Here is a 24,966-nt window from a genome sequence, read left to right on the forward strand (position 1 = left end):
ATGTCTTGCATACAGAATGGACGATATTGAAAGCGATGAACGATAATGATATCGTTATCGTTCATATCGTCCAACTTATCGTCTAGTGTGTATGCGGCATAAGGTGCAGGAACCCACATGAGTCTCCATAATGGAAAATATATAAAAAAAGAAAAGAGCTGGGTACTGAGTTGGATAAAACAATAAATTAATACAAGTAAAAAATTATTTTATCAATGAGGGTGTGAACCACTAGAATATAATAAAATATATAGCACTTTGTTGCAGAGCACTGACTGCATACACTCATAATCACCAATATTACAGCTCTGGAAACAAAGTGTATCCATTTGTAATAGGCAGCATACATTCAGGGGATTCAATGAAATAAAAAACAGTAATTACACTGAATGGTACCACTGATATCAGAGGCCACATTAGGAATGTACCTCTATGCACCAGGTGATCGGTCTATACGGAGATTGGGGAACAAATAATGTCTTTGCAAACTGTAAGTGCTCCCCCTTATATAGCTGTTATATGTACCTTAGAAATCCAGGTGCAGAAGATATTTTGTCTTTCCCAGCGGTATCTGGTGACCCCTGTGCTCCATTTCTGCTCTCCTTTGTTGTAAAGACCACAATCTACAGCTGGCAATCTACATCAGCTGACAGAGATTCCCGCTCCCCCTGCAGCCTAGTGACCCCAGGGCACGGATTCATACACCCAGGGCCGGATTTCCCACTAGGCATCCTAGGCGCTCGCCTAGGGCCCGGCGGGACCCAAGGGGCCCGTGGACGGGCCCCTTTGCCCTTAGAAATCACCTGTCACAGGACTCCCAGAGGAGCACTTCGCGAGTACCGCGTGACGCCATGACGTCACGCGGTCCCGCCTCCTCACCCAGAGAGTCCCGCACGGCTGTCTGCATGGTGCTCTCTGGGAAAGAGAGACTGTGTGCACGAGGCAGCCTGCCTGCGCAAGAGGGAAGGGTCTGCGTGTGTGCACAAGGCACACAGTGACTCACCCGATCCACGGCCCGCCGCTGTGTCCCTCCTGTGGCGGATCCAGGGCCCCCGTAACACAAAAGGGGAAAAACAAAGTTTTTTCTCCATAAGGGGGCGTGGCCACGGACCCACGATTAGGCCACGCCCCCTCGATCCAGACGGCTCTCTGCAGAGACAACTCTGCTCAGTCAGGAAGAGTCAGAGCCTGAGGAGCAAGTAGCAGCACACACTACTACACTGGCTGCCGTTGTTGGAGCAGCAGGACCCCAAACTCAAAGAAAAAGGAGCAGTCCAGCTGCCGAAATGAAGGTAAGTTGGAGGGTTGGCCGGGGAGCTGGTTGGTTGTTGAGGTTACTCGGGGCTGGAGGCTGGAATGACAGGGGTCTTCGAGGGGAGACAGGATGACGGGCCTGGAGGGGAGACAGGAGGCCGGAATGTTGTGGGGCTTTGAGGGACACGGGGCTAGAGACTGGAATGACAGGTGGCTGGAGGGGACACAGAGGGCTGAAGGTTATGACTAGAATAGAGGGCTGCAGGGGACCTGTGACGTCACACCCACGTGACCCGGCATGAAAGGGGGAGGGGCAGGGATGCTAACGGGGGACCAAAAGTGTACCCTCGAGGGCTCGCTGCGCTCGCCACGCTTCGGGCACGGTGCCTCGCTACGCTCACCACAGATATTTATGCCCCCTCTGTGCCCTCCTGGATGGTAACGCAGGAGCAGTCCAGCCTCCTGCAGCGGTCACGTGGTTGATACGTCAGAGAGGTCCTTTAGCCACATCTAGCCAGGGCCGGCGCTAGGCTTTGCTGCGCCTAGCGCCGTCCTGTGTGGCCGCCCCTTCCCTCCTCCGCTCCCTCCCCCTGAAGCTTCATAAACACTTTAGCACCGGGAGGGAGGGTGGGCGTTTCCAGCGTCCGCCGGACACCATGGCGCTCCGGGCGACGGCCCGGCTTGCCTGGACCTAGAACCGCTACTGGATCTAGCATCAACCGAGGGCTGAAAGCTGAATGACAGGGGGCTTGAGGGGACACAGAGGACTGAAGGCTGGATTGATGAGGGAACAGGAGGCTGGAATGACAGGTGGCTGGAGGGGACACAGAGGGCTGACGGCTGGAAGAATGAGGGGCTGGAGGGGACACAGAGGGCTGAAAGCTGAATGACAGGGGGCTGGAGGGGACACAGAGGACTGAAGGCTGGAATGATGAGGGGACAGGAGGCTGGAATGACAGGGGGCTGGAGGGGACACAGAGGACTGAAGGCTGGAATGATGAGGGGACAGGAGGCTGGAATGACAGGTGGCTGGAAGGGACACAGAGGGCTGAAGGCTGGAATGATGAGGGGCTGGAGAGGACAGGTGGCTGGAGGGGAAACAGGGCTGAAGGCTGGAATGACAGGTGGTTGGAGGCTGGAATGATGGGGGGCTGGAGGGTACACAGAGGACTGGAGGCTGGAATGCCAGGGGACTGGAGGGGACATAGATAGGTGGAAGCTGGGGGGAACACGGGGCAGGAGGCTGGAGCGGACACAGGGGGCACATTTCAGGTTGAACTTCTGTTGTACGATGATGACATTGGTTATATTCCTACACAAACAGGCATCTTCCGGACCATGTGATATTCAACGTGAATAGTGACTACTGATTGAGGACACTGTCTGCCCACGGAGGATCAATTTCTTTAGAGGTTCCCCATTGCCGAGAAACCACCATATAGGTAAGGTGAGTTTTTATTTAGTACACACAAATACAGTACAGGTTGAGTCTCCGATATCCAAAATGCTTGGGACCAGGGGTATTTTGGATAATGGAATATTCCGTATTTTGGAATATTTGCATATCATAATGGAATATCTTGGGAATGGGACCCCAATATACACACATAATGCATTTATGTGTTATATACACCTTATACACACAGCCTGCTGGTCATTTTATACTATATTTTCAATAATTTTGTGGCTCAAACAAAGTTTGTGTACATACATAAAATTCAGTTATGTTTCATATACACCCTATACACACAGCTTGAAGGTAATTTTATACAATATTTGTAATAATTTCTGCCTTAGACAAAGTTTGTGTACATTGAACCATCAAAAATCAAAGGTTTAATTTTCTCAGTCATGCCAAAAAAAATCCGTATTTCGGAATATTCTGTATTTCGGAATATTTGGATATTGGAGACTCAACCTGTATTGATTTTTTTGTCCTGGGCTCTACTTGGTCTAGCCCGGCCCTGATATGACACCCAAGGTCCCCCTCCTACAGGTGACTAAAAACGGACTAATGAGGAGTCTGAGGACCCAGGCGACACGTACCTCACTCCCTGGGCCCCCATTGGGATCTATGATGATGGATGGATCGCCGATGCGGTGGCAAGCACATCCTTGTCACCACTGCGTATACACACACCGCCCACCCAAAAGTAAGAGTCTAGATCCGCCCCTGTCCCTCCCTGCTGGTGATCCATCATCCACCTGGCTAGCCCCGCCGCCGCCCACCAGTAGCAATCAGCAGCAGCAGTGCTGCACCCAACAAGGCCAGGCAGGTAGGGACCCTGATGAGCTTTCTTCCTGTCACCCTATTTTTCACCCTTTCCTCCCATTTCCTTCTTTCCCGTTTTCGCCTGTGACATTCCAAGTGGGGTCCAGAGACACCTACTGTAATGTATGCACAGGATTGTTTGAGGGAGGGGGTCCCAAACCGGTACCTTGCCTAGGGCCCCATGAGGTCTAAATCCGGCTCTGCATACACCTGCAGCTTAGCACCACGTGGCCAGTGCTTGGTGTCCCAATTATGTGTCACTCACGCTCGTTACATCACCAGAGACCACAAAGGAGCATAGCCGTCACCAGACACCGATTTCTACAGTATAACAGCTATGGGACAGATTCAGAGGTGTATGCTATGCCGATATTTACACAGCAGAACGATTATCGTATGCATATATTCACACAGCAGCTGTATACATATATATAGGCCCTATATACGGAGGCGCAGTTACAGAGTGCATAGATTTTATGTGGTTATTTGGGCCGCAATCTCCACATAGACCGGTCACCTAGTGCATATAAGTTTATTCCTATATTGGCTCCTTGATCTCCCATGCTGTAACACATGCTGATAATCACCCTGATGTATTACACTCATACACATGCTTCTCACACTACATCCTGCAAGGAAACCACTGATATATTGTACCCCATGCTGTGATATACAAACCCCTGAGATTATACAATTATAACCCTTTTACACTGGAGCTAAAACCCGGGTTATTGAAGGGTTAACCCGGGCAGCTCCTTGGTGTAAAAGGGGTGAGGGTTGGACTGCCGGGTCGAGTGACCCAGCAATCCAACCCAGGTAAATAGCAGGGTTTAACACGGGCGTAGCCTATGAAACCTTGCTGTGTGTACGGCGCACTCCGGGTCTTGATGACCTGGAGTGAGCCGCATGCCGGCCGATTGGTCCGGCTTCAGTGGCGCTTGGAGATGACGTCATCTCCAAGCGTCCACTTTCACGCCGGAAAAGCCGGGTCTATGCAGACCCGACTGCGGTGTGAGCGGCGCCGACTCGGGAATATCCTGAGTCGGCGCCAGCTAAATTCCGGGTCTGATCCGTATAGGAACCCTGTTCCAACTCCGGGTCAGACCCAGAATTTTGGTGGAAAAGGGGTATAACAGTGTAAGAGTGATACAGATTGTTGGTCATTCCTGCAGAAGATACGTTTTATGTGACCATATATCAGGAATTATTCATGTAAAGTGACTGTATGATATTTCATACATTTCTATTTTCTAAATACCTGAAAGACTTATGCAGATATTGCACTTCTGTCCACGGTAATAGGGGCTTGATATACATCATCTATGAATAATTGGATCAGTATCTTCTGATTTTCCCATTACTTATATGTCTGTGCCATTATCTATGTATTATATCACATAGATCACCATATATGAATTCCCCCAACATAGCGCTCTGCATTTGAAGAATAAAAAGAGAGAGATTATCTTATTAGAGAGAGTAGGACAGACCCTTCTTTTCCTATCGCTCCCAGAACAATTTTTTGACCTAATGCTGCTTATTAATTAAATACCTAATAAATGTACATTTTTAACTGATCAATTTATCATCATCATCATTTTACCTGCACTCTTGTCAGAAACCCCCTCTCAGCATATTAGATGTGCCTAGTCTCTTATATTAGACCATTCTGAATTCATAAAACATTACCATTCTTGGTGCCTCTATAATAGCCCCCCCCCCCCCGCTGCTTTCACTGTATAATTAATTTGCAGCTGCTTCTAAGCTTTAATATCCTACTACACTTTATAATTGGTGGGTCTCTGTACAATCATATCCAGCCCTCTCACCTCCCTAATTCCACTTCACCTGTGTTGTTACTTACTAGATGAAAGCACAAAGGCACCCTGACCTCAATTACAGTATTGCCTTCTTCTACCCGGCAGACTGGTCCAGGGGACCTGTCTTCTGTTGTATTATTATAATGGTGAATTAGTTACCATGCAGGTACCATATAACCTTATGTACATTTTGACCTATGTTCCATTTCTGCAGTTATAAATAGATTTACAAAAAAACTTGAAATAATGCAAAAATAATGTGTAATTGACTTAATCTTCAAAATACACTAAATAAAAGTCTATTCCACAAATTCCTCTACCTCTCCATGAAACACAGATCCTCACTAGTAGTATATATGTGTTATAGTGTATATGAGAGAGCAGCAAGCTGGTCACATGACAGGATTCCCATCCTGGCCTCATGCACCTGTAGTCATGGCAACAGCATTGTTTACTTTCAAAGTTGTGAGCGGCAGTTACATCTTCCAACTGACGTTTTTGGAGAAGACGGAGCCCAGTGAGCAGTAGCAGCAGCCAGCACAGGAGTCAGTGACAATGGCCGGAAGGAAGAGGAGCAGGAAGATGAACAACAGAGAGACAGCACCAGAGCCAGCCAGGAAGGGAGCATCTGAGCTGGAAAGGAAGATACCAGGCCCTGAAGATTATCAAGAGAAGAGGAGCGGGAAGAGGAGCCGGAAGAGAAAATGGCGACAACAGGAATCCCTGGTAGAGAAGAGGAAGACATCGGGCAGCAAGGAGAAAGCATTACATGGAGACCAGCAGAGACCAGGTAGAGAGGGGAAGGAGGGTACATCAGGGAGTACACCCATTAGTATGGGGCAGATGTAGGGCCCCAGCAGTATCAGAGACACTAAATGTAGTTGGATATTCATCTAATTTACTTTATAATGTTACACTGGCAAAGTGTTTAATAGAAAATGTTACTATATAAACAATAATAAGGGGTTTCATGATGCTGCATGTGATGAGCTGCTTATTACAGTTATTCAGATACAGATATTAATAAAAGGAAAATCTCCCCTCTTCTAGCCGGTCCCTACACGGGGGCATAGTAACATGAGCATTACTCTGTATCCTCTGCCACCAGCTGTCACACACATGTTATACACACACTATGCTATATCCATGGGCTCAGGGCTGCTGGCTCATAGGCTTATAGAAACAGAACCTCCCCCAAGCATTCACATTAATGGGCACCGGGGGAATTAGCTGGCAAGGTTTGGCTTATATATGGGAAAATGGGGCACAAGGGAAAATGTGACCCCAACATTACATAATACACAATAGGCGTTACTGCACGTCACCCATCTATCTGCAGTGCCTGAGCTGTGTGATACCTGGTGGGAAAGGATACAGAGCAATTCCCATATTACTGTGACTCCATGTAGGGACTGGCCAGATACATTTCCTCTATTTAAATGAAATACAGCTTGGAGTGTAAATAGGTGAGCGCAGTGCATGTATGAGATTGGAAAACTAGAGTTTGCAACGTTTTAGTGCTTTAATGCGCTTTTGTCAAGCAATACAATTGTATTGCTTGACAAATGCGCATTAAAGCGCTGAAACATTGCAAACTGTAGTTTCTTGAATCTTTATTCCATAAGCCCAGAGCGCTGCAGTCTCCTATCACTATTTCTCTACTTACGGGTCAGTCGACAGTTGTCTCTTATGGAGGGCACCCAGCAGGGTTTATTTGAGTACAAATGAGTGCTACACATAATTACTATACACAGTATATGGACTATGGGCCTGACTCAGAGATGGACACATTGCGGATATGAACACGGTTATAGATTATCGGTAGCCTGTACATGTGTATATGTCACCCTGCGCATGCGTCAAGTTTATTTATTGATGTCGCTCGCAGTGAAGATTTATCCGTGAAGTGAGTGACAGGCAGGGACCATTTGTGGGTGGTAACAGGGAGGTGATGACTTAAATGCTGATGTCTCATGACCAGTGGCGGATCTTGCCTAGGGGCTGTGAGGCTACAGCCCCCCCAGTAATATCCGCCACTTCAGTATAAAGTCAGTGCAGTCCGTGACTGCATTCTCTACACTACTGTGACTGGCAGTGGCTTCCTATTGGAGGAGCCACCTGCCAGTCAGATATACAATAGGCAGTCTCAGGGGGAGGTGTCTCCTCCCCCTGGGGCTGCCAGTCCCGGCTGCTATTAGCAGAGAGCGGCTTCCAGTATGAAGCCACTACTCTGCCTTTACACCAGCCCTAACCGGCTCCTAGGGGCTGCAGACAATGCAGCCCTTTGGAAGCTGGTGACATGCACATGTGCACGCGCAGCTCCCAGCCGCTAGTGTGCATGCGCCGGTCCCAGCACTTGACAGATTGATGCCGGGACCCGCAGGTAGAGGTGAGTGACGCTCGTTTCCAGTGGTGGCAGCCCCCCTCATCTAAGAGGGTAAGAGCCGCCGCTGCTCATGACCGTATTCTGGGTGAGTCTCTGCCTGTGATTGCGATCCTGTACGCAGTAAAAGTGGTTCCGACGTCTCAGTTCCAGCGGGCATTTTACATGACCGTAGGGTTACTCAGGAGGCCGATGCTGCGTCTTTATACGCAGCTGCTTGGATTTGCGAAACCGCCAGTGTTCATCTCAGTACAAATCCCGGTGCCTGCACATCTCCATATTTCCGCACAGCTGCTCCGTACAAAATGGCAGCGGCGGTGGTGACATTAGCGTTCATCTCTGACTCGTGCCCTATATTACTGAGATTAATATCAGTCATGTTATAAGACTGGTGCCGCCATTATATATAACATTGTATGTGAGTAACAATTTCTCCTGCGTTATCCTTTGGGTACAATATGATATATTCTATGAATAACAGTAACAGTAATATTAGGTTATCTTATAAGATATGTGTTGGATAATTTGGGAACTTGGTAATAAAATGTATATAGATGTGTTATATACAAATAGCTAGTCCTCCTTATATCTGGTCTCTGTTAGTGTCTCTCTGTGGGTTATGTGTCCCTAATAATAAGGCAGCAGTTACAGTATATGTAATTAAGGTTTTTTATTATTATTATTATTATTATTATTATTATTCAGGCTTCTGATCTTTTTTAATGTCTTAAAAGGTGACGATGGAAAGAGAAGAAAGGAAGACAAGAAGAGGAGATGGAGACATGAGGGATCTATTATATTCCCGAAGAGAAAGAGAGCGTCGGACGAGGCTGAAACGTTGGCGGATGATCAGCCAATGCCAGGTAGGGAGGGGAAGGCGGTTTTCATCAGGAAAGGTTCTTTTTATTTTTTACATTGACAAAGACTTAGGGCGGGACGCATGACCAGCGCCGCAAAGGGCTGCTCTCTCGGTAAGAATGGCCTTTTGCGATGGAGGGACTTCCGGGTCTATGACCCAGAAACTTTCCGGCGTCCTTCTGTGCATGCCGCAGGGGGTGCTGGGAGGGATCCAATCAGATCTTATAGCACTCTGCAGAAAGAAGCCCATAGGCTTTTATGGGTAACGCCATCAAGAAGATGCCGTTACCCATCGCAACCAAGCCCCGGAGTGCATCTCATTCGGGGCTTGGTGTACATGAGAAATGCGGTCAAACCTCCATTTTCAGGGTTTGACAGCATTTTTCATCCCGCCCTTATAATGAAAATATTACTATATAAACAATACTGAGGGATTTCCCCATGTTCCTTGTATCTGTATGTGCTTACTACAGTTATTCAGATGAAGATGTTTAAATAAAAGAAAAAATGATTAGTACAAATATCATTTATGGAGACAGGGACATGTACTGTACAATGGTTTTGAAAAATCCCACTGCAATGGGTTCTAAACCAGCCACTTAGTAAATCTGGGGTTTATATTATTCTACTGGGAAAAATATTGATGTTCATTCAAAGTCCTACTCTAAAGTGTGGCTTCTCAGTGTTTTTGCGCTTAGTAAATCAGCAGGATGCAATCCCAATGGGAAACCGCAGCCAAACCAAAGGCAGTTCAAACCCGTAGTAAATTTTCCCCTTAATGTGCTTATGGTTTTTGTTTTTATTTTTCTGGATCTATAGTACATACTGTACTTTACTTGGTACAACTTTAAATATTTAACTATATTTAAACTAAAGGAATTGATGTCAACATATTTTTCTCAAGTGGGAATATAGATGCAAACAGTTTCAGACTCTTTTTGATAGGTTATAAAAACTCTACATTCTGTAATAATAAGTAGTAAAAAAAAAAGTTGTGTTTTATATCAAGAGCTGAACTGAGACATGAAGGGCCCATTCGTGGAATGTAATGGTTGGTGCCCATTTCAGCTTCATGCCACTTTAGGGGTACGGGCAGACCCTGGCGGTGATATGATTTGTCCTACAACTACAGGATCAGCCCAAAGAGGAATTGGCTAATGCAGTATAAAAAACAAAAACATCTCCTTGTTCACCAGTAATAATAGGGCTTTTGGTGCTTTGATAATTTGCATGAGGATCCCTGACCGCTAGTTCCTTAAAACCAATTAATGCATGTGATTATGGAGTAAAAGCTTGATGTTTAGGATCCATACTATTGGAACAATCATCTATACAGTTGCTCAACAAAAATACTAAAGTCCCAAGATTGTGCTCACCTGCCATCCTCACATTCATTTACGTGGTCCTGGACACGGTTGTGCCTCCGGTAGTCCATAACGCTTCAGGTCAGCAGCCCCAGAACTTCTTGGACTTCAGTAAAAGTATAAGATATGTAAGGGATGAAGAGGTGAGAACTAGAAGAAAAAGGAGGAGGCAGGACAAAGTACAGGGCAGTATCTAAAGTTTGAGGGGCCCAGAGGAAATGCTGGTGGTGGGGGACAATTATTGCTGCTGACAGGGGAAGGGCAGAGAGGCTGCCAATGAAAGGTGAGGGGTAGTGGAGCTGCTGCCGAAAGGGAAGTGCAGAGGGGCTGCTGCTGACAGGGAAAGGGCACAGAGTCAAGTCTGGTGCAGACAGGTGAAGCGTGTAGAGTCTGGTGCAGACAGGGGAGGAGCAGAGAGTCTGATACAGACAGGGGAAGGGCATAGAGTCTGGTGCAGACAGAGGAGGAGCAGAGAGTCTGGTGCAGACAGAGGAGGAGCAGAGAGGCTGGTGCAGACAGGGGAGGAGCAGAGAGTCTGGTGCAGACAGGGGAGGAGCAGAGAGTCTGACACAGACAGAGGAAGGGCGTAGTCTGGTGCAGACAGAGGAGGAGCAGAGAGTCTGGTGCAGACAGAGGAGGAGCAGAGAGTCTGGTGCAGAGAGAGGAGGAGCAGAGAGTCTGGTGCAGACAGAGGAGGAGCAGAGAGTCTGGTGCAGACAGAGTAGGAGCAGAGAGTCTGGCACAGACAGGGGAGGAGCAGAGAGTCTGGTGCAGACAGGGGAGGAGCAGAGAGTCTGGTGCAGACAGGGGAGAAATAGAGAGTCTGGCACTGACAAGGGAGGAGCAGAGAGTCTGGTGCAGACAGGGGAGGAGCAGAGAGTCTGATCGAATCCCTCCCAGCATGCCCCACGGCCGACGCGTCACTCTGCACATGGTCAGATGGACTCCTGGGTCATAAACCCGGAAGTCCACGGCACAGCGCATATCGCAAAAAACAGCTTTTATCGGAAGAGTTGTCCTTTGCGCTACTGATCGCATATGTTAGTGCATATGCGATCAGTTGGAAATGCAAAGCATGGCAGGATGTACTCCGCAAGGTTAGTACATCCCGCCTTATATCATCACACACACACTCTCTCTCTCTCAGCTCCTCACCAATGCCGTCACACCAGAACACACTGAGGCACTGCTGGGTCTGTCATACAGTGCACATGCAGTGAGTGCCTGACAGTGACACTGTGACACTGACTGCTCAGTTACCATAAACGCCCTATCGGTATATGTGAACACAAATCCAAACCATTACAGCTTAACCAACCTTACATAACTTATCTAAAATAAAGACACAGACAACTTTATTGCTATAAAAATAAGATCAGCCTTTATTTTAAATACAAAAAACGACTGGTGACGGAAAGAAAGAGCGTCATAAGCCAATGGTCCAAATTCACTTTAAGCAATTTCCACTATCCTCCACCATACTTGCAGGGCCAATTGCCCTTTAAGCAAGTAATCTTTAAGGTCTCCAAATCAGGCACCAATACACTCATAAAAAGGCCCGGCCAGTAAGCCAGTGCAGCTGACCCCAGAAGGTTAACGTCAACAGTGTATTGATGCCGATTGCACCCCAAAATAAATTGCAGTGAACCTAACCCTTTACCTGACGCTCCTTCCAGCCACGCCCGACGACACCTCTTAAAGACGGGCCCGCCATCAGTCTAAACTAAACTACCTAATCCCCTAAAGATACTTTCCAAGAACAGCGACGTCCCCTCTTCAGTAAGGTGAACTCCATCCGAACGGAACAGGTGAGAATCTCTAAAGCGTATCAAAGGATGATTTATCACCAGGCCACCTAAAGCTACCACTCTTTTTGCCACTAGGGAATTAACCTTGCGTCTTGCCTTGTCGACTAACACCCCAGGCCTCGCGCTCCTCCAACACTGCCTGGGAATGATAGCCAACCAAACCAGATTACACCATGGCCACCAGGAACAAATGGTCTCAAGATCCTTAACTACCTTGTACCTCAAATCTAAGGATGACTGAGACCCCAGATCATTGCCCCCCAAATGCAAGACTAGAACACCAGGAGCCCCAAAACACGACGCCATCTCTAACAGCAAACCTAGCAGCGCGTCCCAGCGCATACCTCTCCTGCCTAACCAGCGAATGCTGTCTACTGCTACAAATGACTGAGGGTCACACGCCAAGGGCGATGTAGCTGCCCAATGGATAAATGAGTGACCCACGACCCATATGGGTCGAGGGTCCAAATTAGCTCCTGCAAGAAAAAACACAATGTAACAAGGTTACCAAATGGAAGCCAAAACTTAGCACAAACGAAATGTCGGCATCAAAAGAGAGAAAGAAAGGTAGAGAAGATAAAAGACAGGGGGGAGGAGGAGGGGGAGCAAAGGGGGAAAAAAACCTAACTTGGCCCAAGGTGAAAACCTGAAAAAACCTGCCCGGATAACAATAGCCAATCAGTTTTCGTGGTTCAGGGCAAAAACAGGGCAAAATCCCTCAGGGCCCCCACCGATAACGGTGACGAGCGGTAACAGAAAAATTCCACGTTATAATAATACAATAGTAAGACAATATACAATGCAGAAGCAAACATATCAGTGCCGAACATAGCGTTTATAAGCGTTCGATTTCCATCGCCCTAGCACTTTAATTTCTGAAACCGACCATCCAGCACGGGCTGCGGCTGTAGCCGCCCCGATCCGAAAGGAATGGGAACCGTATACCCCTTGAGGCAAGCCGAGGTACTGGGTACACCGCTGAAGGACAGATCGGAATTGATACATGGTCAAGGGGGAACCATCACCATGGATCAACCACGCACCTGGCAAGTTGGGCCGAAGGCGCAAATACTGTCTGGCCAGCGCAACTGGGCAAACACATGCATCCGAACATGCCGCCAAATACACCCAGCGACCTCTACCCAACTGATCTGTTTTGGATCGCTGCAGCTTACACATCAGAGACCGGGCGACGATAATGTGTGAATAAAGTAAAGCAGGAGGGGCCCGACGAGAAGCAGCTACCAACTAGCTGATGTGAAAAGCCCCGTGAAAGGCCATCGCAAAAGCGAGCCGGAAAAGTATCGTTTCATAAGGGGACGTGCAAACATCAGACAATACAATCACAAACTAAAAAAAAGTAACGAAAAAGTAACTGGTCTTCTGGGGTCATCCTGAACCGGGGCCATTCTAGCCCAACCTTTAACAGCCCTTTGTACTAAGAATCCCTTGGTAAAATCCCGACGCCCATGCAAGCGCAAGAAAAACGAAACGCCGCAAATGATTCTCGCCACCACCGCCCTGGACTTACCAGCAGAATATAGACCCCATATAAAAGATAAAAAGACTTGGTAAATCCGCTTACCTCCGTCACGCTTGCGGGAGAAAAAGGACTCCCACTGGTTCCAGGCAGACTGGTAGGACCTCAACGTGCTGGGGGCGAGCGAGTGCCGCACTAACCCCTCCATTCCGGACAAATAACCTGCCAACAATGAGGGGGGCAGATATCACCAATCGCTGCCGCAGAAGGTGCAAGTTCCCTAAATCTAACCCATTGAAAGCGGGATAGCGCATCTGCAATGGAATTGTTTACGCCGGGAACATGCCTTGCTTCGAAGTGAACATTACATGCCAGACAGCGCAAAACAAGCTGTGCAAGGAGCCTGAGAACCGTCAAGGATGTAGACTTCTGCCGGTTAATACCATAAACTACCCCCAAGTTGTCGCACTAAAATATGACATGCCGGTTACGGAGCCGATCACCCCACAACTCCAGGGCAACAACTATGGGAAACAGCTCGAGTAAAAGAAGATTCTTGGTCAGCCCCCCGGCAACCCAAGATGAAGGCCACTGGGAAGCGGACCAAGAGTCCTCCAGGTAGGCTCCAAAACCAGTAGCACCGGCTGCATCCGTGAAAAGCTGCAGCTGTGCACTGGCAGCTGGGGGATGCAACCAAAAACTAATGCCATTGTATGTTTCCAAAAAAAAAAAACATCCCAAACTCGAAGATCTCTCCTAATTTCGGAAGACAATCGTATGAAATGATGGGGTCGGCGTGTTCCTGTGGTCACTCTCTCTAATTTACGACAGAAAACCCGCCCCATGGGGATTACCCTGCATGCAAAATTGAAGAGCCCTAGTAACGATTGCCCTTGCCTCAAGGTAATCCTACCTAGTGACAATGCAAGCGTAATGGCGTCGCGAAGCTTCGCTATCTTCTCTGCAGGCAAACGGCAACAACCGGCAGCCGTATCGATCTCGATACCAAGGTACGATAGACGAGTGCAAGGCCCCTCCGTTTTATTGGAAGCAATTGGGACCCCGAACTCACTAAACAAAGCCTGCAGAGAAAACATAAGCTCCGCACAATGAGGGGAACCAGCCGGCCCAACACATAGGAAGTCATCGAGGTAGTGGGCCACCCCGGACTCCCCAGTGCCCACGCAAACACACCAATGCAGGAAAGAACTAAAAGCTTCAAAATAAGAACACGACACAGAGCATCCCATGGGGAGACACTTGTCGAAGTAAAAGCCGTCCTCTAACCTAAAGCCCATGAACCGAAACGAGTCGGGGTGCAAAGGCAATAGGCGAAAGGCAGACTCCACATCGACCTTACCCAACAAGGCCCCCGTACCCTCCAATTTCACTAAACTAAGGGCATCTTCGAATGACTGATAACAAACCCGAGCTAACAATTCGGGTAGGGCATCGTTCACCGACCCCCCAGCTGGAAAGGATAGATGTTGTATCAACCTGAACTTCCCGGGGGCCTTCTTGGGCACCACTCCCAATGGAGAGAGAACTAAATTGAGCAAAGGACGGGCAGCAAAAGGCCCAGCCATGCGCCCCAGCTGCACCTCCTTGGCCACTTTGTCTTTCAGAATACCCGGCAATAGGTAAGCTGAACGTAAGTTTTTGGGTTCCCCTAACAGCACATTACCCACCACCGGGAGCTGAAACCCCTCGGTGAAGCCATCAAGCAAAAACAACGCCGTCTCGCGCAATGGGTACCTAAACAACCACTTACGGATTGCCTCCACGCGGACTGGCGATGGAGCGGCACCGGACCCAGTAGGTCTGGAGCCAGCGGAAGAAGCAGGGGCAGGCAATCTGGGGCATTCCTTGGCTGGATGGGGGGCACCGCAACGCAAACAGTGGTGTCGAAAATGACACCGGGCTCCCGCTGCACTATTGCCGTTGTTAAAAAGCAAAACAACGGCCTTTGGCAGCCAGAACCTTAGAGAAACGACTCTGGGCGTTTCCCTGGCCGCCGGACTTCCGTCCGGAAGATACCTCAGTGGTCAGAGGAGCGGGCTGTGTTACCTCCAACCAGACTTCCACGTCCCTCCACCCCAAATCCATAATTTTTACGCCTGACTGTTTGCGGCGAAACTCCTCGTCGTACTGTCGCCATACAGGGCCGCGTGACGTACGGAAAAGCCCCTGAATCAGGTGAAGGTATCGTATCACGTTCATGGCCTCTTCCGGACGGGTTTTAAGGTAACAGCCCGCAAAAACATAAAAGCCACTGAGCCAATTTATATAAGAACGATGGACATCCTCCCCGATGCCCCCTTTCTTTTTTGCAGCGGCTAAAGCTTTGCGAGATTTGGACGTAAGAGCAAACACGTCAACGTACTTGCCCTTATTAATTTTCTCACGCATACGCGGCCTTAGCCCACGGAGAATTGCCGTATTAGCACAGCGGACGACGTCCCCTGGGCTAATATCCGATTCCCCGCTTTCACTGGAGGACCGACGACGCCGACGGCGGCGACGCGACCATCTAGATGCACGTGAGCGACGCGGCCGCTTGACTTTACGACGGTGATGCCTACGACTTCCGCTAGAAGTGGATGTATCACTAGATTCTGAGCTAACTAGCCCCTCACTCCACTCACTATCCGACTCACCCGAAGTGGACGCCCCTTCATCCTGTGGGGTGTCATTGTATCTGTGACCCTCGGCCAATGAACCTGATGCAGAAACGCCGGACTGCCCAGGAACGACCGGATCCGCCACCCGAAATGACTTCCGGGAATTATAAGACGCGGATTCCTCCACACCTCTTCCGGAGAGACCTGCAACAACAGAGGAGGAGGCCAGCGACAACGTGTTCACATTCCCTTCATTCCCACCCCGTGTGGCGGGACCAGACCTTGAGGGCCTGGTACCAACCGGCAAGGAAGAGAGAGACGGAGGAGACAGAGGAGAAGGAGAAACGGTGGTTGTCACAGGTGCAGGTAGGCTACACATCGTGGACAACTGCGCAACAAGTGGCGTCAATTGCTGTAACGCAGGAGTCTGATCCCCTCCGCCGGACCCGTTCACATTATGTAATAGAGGCGTAAGTGCGCCTACCAGAGCCACCAACACTCCTGTCAGTGCACCTAACTCTGGGGAGGGCGTAGGAGCAGGGGTACTAATGGCCTGAGGGGCACTTGTGCGGCTGGCAGCATAGGGACAGGAGGACCCCCAAACCCTTAAACCATGCACGCGCGTATTAACCTGCCTATCACCCCGCCTGGCATATGGTCGTTGCGGGAACACAGCACCTTCCTCACCCTAACTGGATCCTGAAGGATCAGGAGATCCTCCTAATTCTGACCCTGACCTCTGTAAGCCAAAATGGCCGCCGCCCTCTGCCTCTAAAATGGCGCCGGCGTCCCTAGAGGACCCGGCCGCCAAACTGCTGCCTTGATGGGCCGTTCATATGCCCGCGGGCGCACACCCGCGGGCTGCCGGGACCCCTTATTATTGGCGCTAGCGCCGCGCTACTGGGTGGGGAGGCTGGAGCCCACCGGCGGCCGCCCCGACCACGTGGTACAGCAGCGGTGCTCCCGCTGCTATCGGGGGAGGAAGCGGGAGCCCGCCGGCGCCTACCCCGCCTGCGGACAGCTTGAATAGAGCTGCCGCTATCGCTGGGAGAGGACGCCAGCGTGCGCCCACGCCCCCGCTGGCCCTGAACCCCGGAGCCATCCACAGACTCCGGAGCTGGAGCTGCGGTGACTGGTGATGGAGGGGGAGCATCTGCGGCGGGGGGGAGGCCAAAAGACACCCTCAGCTCCCTCTCCCCGGCCAGACAAGAGGAGGCCCACCTGCGCGTGAGAGTCCCTAGGGACTCTACATAACGCGCTGGTATAGGAGCAGAGCGCCGAGGACTGGACATCTCAGCAAGCACTAAGGTGAGGAGGTGGGGGGGGGGTTGAATTTTATTACTATACTACTGCGGGCAGCACACTTAGGATAGAGAGAGGGAAAGGCAGAGCAGAAAAGGCAGAATAGAGAAAGTAAGAAAGTAGGAAGATAAAGTATAAAGAAAGGCTTTATCACAGCCCAAATATCCTGTACTTGCCTGAAAGTCCAAGAAAAAGAAGAGGCAGAGCCCTGCCTAACACTGAACTAAATCACTAAACTCCTCCCACCAGTATGACCTACACTATCCTAATAGGCTGACAAAAACTTACCAAATTTAACCCTATCAATACCACTATACTGATTCCTATCTGTGCACTCAAATCCCTAGGGGTTTAAGCTACGTTCCTGTACATAAAGTACTCTCTCTCCTCAATAGCTGCAGCAGCCAGACACCCCAGAATCCAACCAGTGTTCACCTAGAGCAGCACCAGTGGCAGTGAGCCAGGGGTGGGACTGTTAATTGGTGCTTCTGCTAATTGGCTGACCAGAGGACCTGATTCAGACCCACTCGCTGTATGCGTTCGCTTGCTCGATGCGTATACAAATTCGGGAAGGCAGGCGATCGCACGCCAAGGCATTAGCACGTCCACTTTGTCTTGGCGTGCGATCGCTTTGCGTATGGAGACGTCCACTAGCCTGCCTTAAGACGCCAACTTGCACACGTCATCTCCAGGAAGTGTATGCAACTATCGGTACATTGGGTACCATCGGATGTGATCGCAGCGCTTGAGGCTGACCATACCCTACCGCAAACACTGCGAGCACTTTAGTGTAAAATCCAGCCAGGTGACGTGTACTATGACACTGCCTCTAAATTATGCACGCCTCTGAAACGGCATTGAGACGCTCAGGCACGCCTGCGTTCGCACCTCCACTCCCCCGTCTCTAGCAGCCAGCCCCTGTCACCACCCACAAACATCTTCTCCTGTCACTCACTCTGCTGGGCAGTCTATGCACAGTGACTGAACGCTTCCCGATCTCTCGCACTGATTCGCGCACACGCACTGCGATCTATAGTGATCCCCAATGTCAGTGCATCTTTTGGGGGGTGTCAGGCTGATTTCCCAAAACTGAGAGCACTTTTTGCCTGTTTGAGTTTCGAAAGGTTCCGTTTTCACATCCTTTACAATTGAATTGGGCAAAAAGCGGTCACGCACTTGAATAGACTTTTCTCCAAAAACATGCGGTGTAGGCGGAAAGTCCGGGAGGCGAAACTTAGCCGACTTTTCGCGGCTAATTGAATATGCCCCTAAATTGTAATTGACTATAAACAAGGAGCGAGCCAGCTGACAGCCCAAAGCAGTGACAGCACCACACAGTGGCCCTGATTCAGAGCCGGACGCGCCGGTCTTTTTTTTTTTAGAACGGCCTCCTGGCCACTCGCATAGCTATGGGTGACCACCCACAGCTATAGCGAGTGGCCAGGAAGATGGTCGCGATGGTCAAGACCATCGCAACCATCGGGCTTGTGACGAGACCCTTGTGGTAGGGTATCATTGCCGCAAGCCCCAGAGAGATTTTGGCTCTAACAGTGTTGTCCCACTGACAACACTGTGAACGCCTCCGTTTGGGCAGCCACTCCCCTGGCCCGCCCACCAAATGGGGCGTGCTGTCACTCAACATCGACAGCACGCCCCCTTTGGTACGAGACCCGGAGGCGTCGCTATCCGGGTCTCGCGCATGCGCACGACGGAGCCGGCTCCGTCGTGCGCATGCGCTCTGGGCCACCATCGACCCGGTTGCGAGAGCTCAGCGCTTGCGACCGGGTCTGAATCAGGCCCAGTGTCACAAAAAAAAACATTGGAAAAGCAGGGAAACACATTGGGGGAGAAATCTAGCGATGGTGATGAAACATTTGATTCTAAACATTGCAGGGTTGAGCATCGAACATCGAAGACCATCTGACCGATGTTTCTGATGAACCATCAAATGATTCCCATCCCTAGCACAGAGCCTGAAAGAGACAGGGGAAGGACAAAGGGCTCTATTTACTACAATCCGCATTTGTAATGCAGATTGTAGTGTGATATTATCGACTGAATTCGCATTGCGAATTCAGGCAATATCGCAGGGATTTACTGCAAATCCCTTGCAGGGACAGAGCTTGCGATAAAGCTTTGTCCCTGCGAATCCCCTCCGCACACTAGTCACAGTATTTTCACCAAAAATACAGTGACAAAGTGCCCGCGCATGCGCCGACCGGCCGCCGCTGCTACTACCCCCTCGGCGCTAAGCCACGCCCCTGTAGTTAAGCCCCGCCCCGTGATCGCGGACCCCCCCGCATCCCCCCTCCCTTAATAGCACTTACCTGCAGTCATCGGTGCTCCGGTAATGTCTTCCATGCATCCGGTTAGCTGATATCCCATACTGCACAGGGACCCGATCACCTGATGACTGGGCCGCAGTGCAGCATGGGAGACCAGCTGACCGGAGGGGAGTCATCACCGGAGCCCAGACCACCGGTCCATGTAGTCAGGTAAGTAAATTTTTTTTTTTACTTTTTTTATTTTGCAGTGTATCAGCTTGCGGTCTGTTTAGAATACACAGCTAATCACTGGGACCGGCTCCGGGCTCTGCTCTGCCTTTTAGAGCAGAGTAGAAGCCCGGTAACCGGGAGAGACCCTGGATAACGCCACCTCCAGGTGGCGTTATTATCACAGGGCTTTCCCCGGTATTTTTGTACAATTTATTTTTAATAACTTTAGTCGGATCACATTTCCCATTACAATTAAGGGAAATGCGATCTGCTTACTAAAAATAAGTGATACTTAGGGGTTGGAGTAGAACTTTACGAATTCTACTCCAATTGCCCTGTAATAACTATAGGTGATACTAAAATAATGTGAAAAGGCTGTGAAAACACCCTTTTTCACTTTATTTTAGTAAAAATAATGTTAATAAATAGAGCCCAAAGAGTCTGGAAAAGATAGACAGAGAGCAGAAAAGATAATGCAGACAGAGATTGGTCTAAAAAGCTAACACAGGCATAGAATGGTGCTGTCACAGTCAGGGAAAGGGCAGAGAGGCTGGCATAGCTGGGAATGGGAAAAAAAGGTTGGCACAGGCTGTTCTCTGACCCTCTCCATAAGAGGAATGTCAAAAATAGGTCACCGATGTGGAACTCAGCAAAGATGTGCTGGGCCCTAGTTTATTTTATTTTGATATTAAGAATAAAACAAATATACAACAAATAAAAAAGAACAGAGTATAAAGAGATAACTGGGAGCATTGTGTACATTAAAGTACATTTATGAGCTGAAGGTTACTGTACAATGAGACCTGGTGTTTCCGATTAGCTATCAGTGTATTCAGCTATAAAGGGGCCCCTACAATGCATTTTATTATGTGGTCCCAAATATCCCAGGTCAGTAATTATCATCATCTTACTGTGTCCTTATATCCTGTTAATCAATGCATGAATAACCTGTGCCTTATTTTACTACACAAGGACCAAGCAGCACCTCACCAGCCTGCCCCGAGGACACCTCTAATACCATCAAGAGATTCAACTTCAAACATCAGATCGGCCGGGGCGGCTTTGGAGTAGTAAGTTTCCTGACTTTATTATGCGTATCTATTCTATCTTATTGCAGATACACATACTGTAGATAAATTATTCTGTATATCATAACATGTCACAACAACGGTCATTTTCTCCCAATTACAAACCACCTCATCCTTCTGCAAATATCTGATTATTGAGCCATTATGGTTTATCTGTACCATAAATGATAGCGCTCTATAAGTGAATGTAAATGTGTTTGAGTAATACAAATTCTATATGAAGAAAGATGTGTAAAATATATTTAGTGCCAGGATTTGATAAAACTGTACTTGGGCATGTTGGGTACTACCTGTCACTATTTACCATTAGTCACTGGCTAGATGCTGTCTGTCTATGGAATGGGATTGAAATGCCGGTGGCTATTTAGCTGCCGGTTCAAATCCAGACAGCGGATGTCCGACGGGATTAAGATCCCGACAGGGGCCGGTAAGTACCCTAATGTCCCCTTGTCCCCCACTAACCCTATCCCTCCCCCCCGGTGCCTAACCCTAACCACCCCCCTTAGTGCCTAACCCTAACCTACCCCTGGGGGTGCCTATCCCTAAACCCCCCTTTCCGCTCTTCTGGGCGGGTGCCTAACCCTAATCTTTCCCTGGGGGTGCCTAACCCTAACACTCCATTCTAGGGATGCCTAACCCTAATCTCTCTGCCTCCCAAACCTAACACTAACCCTGCTAGACTCCCTCATACTAACCTTACCCCTCTGGTGGCTAACGCTAAGGGCGCTCCGGATTTACCTTAGTTCAGGATGGCGTCCTCGGCATCAGGATTATGATAGGCATCGGTATTTCGATGCCTATTATAGGTCCCTAGCCTGCATTCCGCTGTCGAAAAATGATAATAACTAAGAAATATCATTCTTAGCTACTGTTATTTCACCTTTAATTAAATATCATTTACACAACAGAGTACTAATGTGCATTCTAAAATAACTAGTCTAGATAAACAGATCAGACACCTCCCTTCCCACCTAGCATAACCGTTGTGTCCCCTCCCCAGGATCACTGCCCTTCGGGAGATATTACTCATTCGCTGAGTCCCCCTTTGTTGGTTATCTTCCTCATAGCTAACAGTATGTATGTGGGCAGGGCTGAGAGCGGACTCTGTAACCAGCTATAGTCACAACCAGCATTCACATTTTGATAACTACGTATATAGAATTGTAGACAGTCCTTATTAATTATGAGGGATAACCAGGAACTTGTAGAAGATTAACATTTACAAAGCAGCATATTAGCAAATCAGATTCCAGATTATACTTTATGGCTTTTTCAGGATAGATTTCCTGACCCAATAACAGCTCTATGAGGAAATATGTAATAGCCTATGAGATGCCGGCATCAACAAGATTCCAGCAAGTCAGCCCTTTTTTATTAAAGCAACATTAATTTAAAAAGGCAAAACCAGCCCGGTTCTACATACATAGTGACAGCTATTTGTGCTCCTGACCATGTAACATCTCGGTATCACTGACACATACAGGTCCTGCTGGCGTACGATAACATCACCATGAAGGAAGTTGCCATAAAGGTCCAGAACATCAGAGGAATGTCAGAGAGAGAGGAGGCGGAAGCCCTGGAGGAGATGACAGTTTTACAAGCAACATCTGGGAGCCCCTTCTTAGTTCATAGCATCCTGACATTCCGGACCGAGGTATTACCCTGCATGTTACAATCATCCTTGTGGTCCAGGGTGAATGCTCTGTACTATTCTTATACTGCTGTATTATAAAGTGTGTAATACTCCTATCCAGTGGTGGCTTTTTCCTAGGGGTTGCAGCTCCCCCAGTAAAATCCACCAACACAGTGAGCCAGTGGCAGTCCATGACTACACTGACTGGCAGTGACTTCCCATAGGAGTGCCCATGTGGGCTTCAATATGTGGGACGTACCACAAGACCCCTTAAAATAAGGATCTACGAACATTGCAGAAACATCCGCACAGGTTTTGAGAACCACAGTGTTTCTGAACACTTCAAATCTATTCACCAGGGCAACCCTAAGGGGCTGAAATTCATGGGAATTGACAAAATAAATTACAACTGGAGGGGAGGCGACAAAATAGATATCATAAATCGTGCAGAGAGCCGATGGATTTATGACCTACAAACTCTACACTCAGAAGGTCTTAATATAGATCCCTAATCTGTGATCACAATAAAAGAGATGATTGAACCCCATCTTTGTTAAAAAATTCCTTAGTAAGGTTCATAGGTAACCCCCACCTTACCTATGTACATAGTAACACACACCAACACCTGTATTGGATATGTACATATTTAATTCAATATTTCAGTCTTTTTATTTTTAGTTGCTGCCTTATTATATTCTTTTTTCTCTCTCTTTTTCTTCTCTCTTACATCCATTATATTTAATTAATATTTTATGACCTATCGTTTTCGATTAAATTACATAGGAGACTGGCTAATTGGCTAATTAACTGGTCTATTGGTTGATTAGTCAGTTAATCAGTTAATTGACTGACTATTGTCATTGCAAGTCCGCAATTTAATTTACCCTTATTTCAAATGATAGATCGATATCTCCACCAGGGGCATGTCCCAAAAGCTCCATTGGTCCATAAGATATAATGCCTTTGTATATCTACCCACATTTATATGTTAATGCATATCCTTAGCTGCTATCACACACTGGGCAGAATATACCTAACCAAAGATGGCCGCCCTTAATAATAAGGACAAAGAAGTAAGAGAGTCTAATACACCACTCTCACCCTCTCTATCAGATAGCATTGGAGTAATCACTCTATCGCGAACAGTAGCATAACATTAGTCTCACCAAAGATGGCCGCCACCACGAGGGAGGACATTATGACAGGAGTAAGTCCTGCGTGACTCTCAACCATTGTGATCAGACGGCAGCACGGACACCGCGCCGCCGCTGACTTAATTTGTACACAGAAGATAGACACTAGGGGGACACGCTGACTAACCACCGCTACTATGAGCGTGCGCACGCAACCCGGAAGTACCACCCGGAAGTGCGGCGCTATCACAGCAGGAGATGTATAGCTAATTGCAGTGAGTATATAAGATGAGAAAGATGCACCTAGGACATCAGCCCTTGAAGAAGTCTCTATATGAGATGAAACGCGTTGGCACATTGCTACCCTTACTCATGTACTTTTAATTGCAATCCCTGTTTGAAGGGTAATACTTTCTTATACTGTTTAATAAACAGTTTTAATTTCCAATAAGTCCAGCATACTCAGTCTTCATTACCTACCTTAAGCCACCCACTGACACTTACAATCAGCATTTGCAGACGCAATACGTGCAGGACCAGCAGACATCATGGTCAGGTAAATTGATATTCCTCACCTATGACACTGCATTCTAGTGTACCTGTCACTCTGATACTGCGTTCCTTCTCTGAGGTGGTGTGAGCAGTGGAGGAGGAGGCCAATTGGAATCAAATCCTGGACAAAGCCCATTTATTCTCACGCAACATTCTGCCTACAGTTTTTGCATAACTGATTTAATCTGCTACTGTTAAAACCAACACCCAGCCGACAGTTTTTGCCCACCTGTATATTAACTTTTCATTTGGTCTCATACTTTATATTGACTTTTAAAAGGTTCCCATCAGAACACTCCCTATCAGAAAAACCAAATTGTGGGTCAAGGGACTTAAAGTCTTGAACACCCAGCCTCAAGTTTTTGCACACCAGTTTTGATTTTTAAAGACTTTCTATTGTGACTATTTTCATTTTCATATACATATAAATACGGGTCCTGAACATTAGGGTTCAGGCCCATAGTCTGCTAAATCCTATATTCTGTCCAAACACCACGGAGCGCTTTTTTCAAATTTGTCTAATTATCCAAGGAAGAGGGGGATACTTCTTACAAAGAGCTGCTAGTGGTGTTACACCCCTGCCCCCGTCTATGAGCGCCGGCCGCTTCTGTCTGTTCTCATCCCATTGGAAGCATTACCTGCCAGTGATGCACAGGACAGGTAGTCCCAAGGGGAGGTGTCTTCTCTCCTGGGGCTGCCAATCCGGGCTGTGATTAGCAGAGAGCTTCTGTTCCAGTGGGAAGCCGCTCCTCTGCCTTCCAGGCAGCCCTACCTGGCTTCTAGGGGCTGATGCTAATGCAGTCCCTAGGAGCTGGTGTTATGTGTATGTGTGGCACCACCGCCACTCGTGCACATGTGTCGGTCCTGGGTGCCTGTCAGATCCATTGTGCAGGCACCGGGACT

The 24,966-nt window shown here is 48.3% G+C and overlaps 1 pseudogene; it reads right to left on the reverse strand.

The window, feature by feature from the left end:
* Positions 1-12,575: 12,575 nt before the first annotated feature.
* On the reverse strand, positions 12,576-13,447 carry LOC148436252 (uncharacterized; annotated as a pseudogene).
* Positions 13,448-24,966: the final 11,519 nt, after the last annotated feature.

Source organism: Taudactylus pleione, unplaced genomic scaffold (genome assembly GCF_031769625.1).
Source record: "Taudactylus pleione unplaced genomic scaffold, aTauple2 ptg001866l, whole genome shotgun sequence".
In the NCBI taxonomy this organism is placed as follows: Eukaryota; Metazoa; Chordata; class Amphibia; order Anura; family Myobatrachidae; genus Taudactylus; species Taudactylus pleione.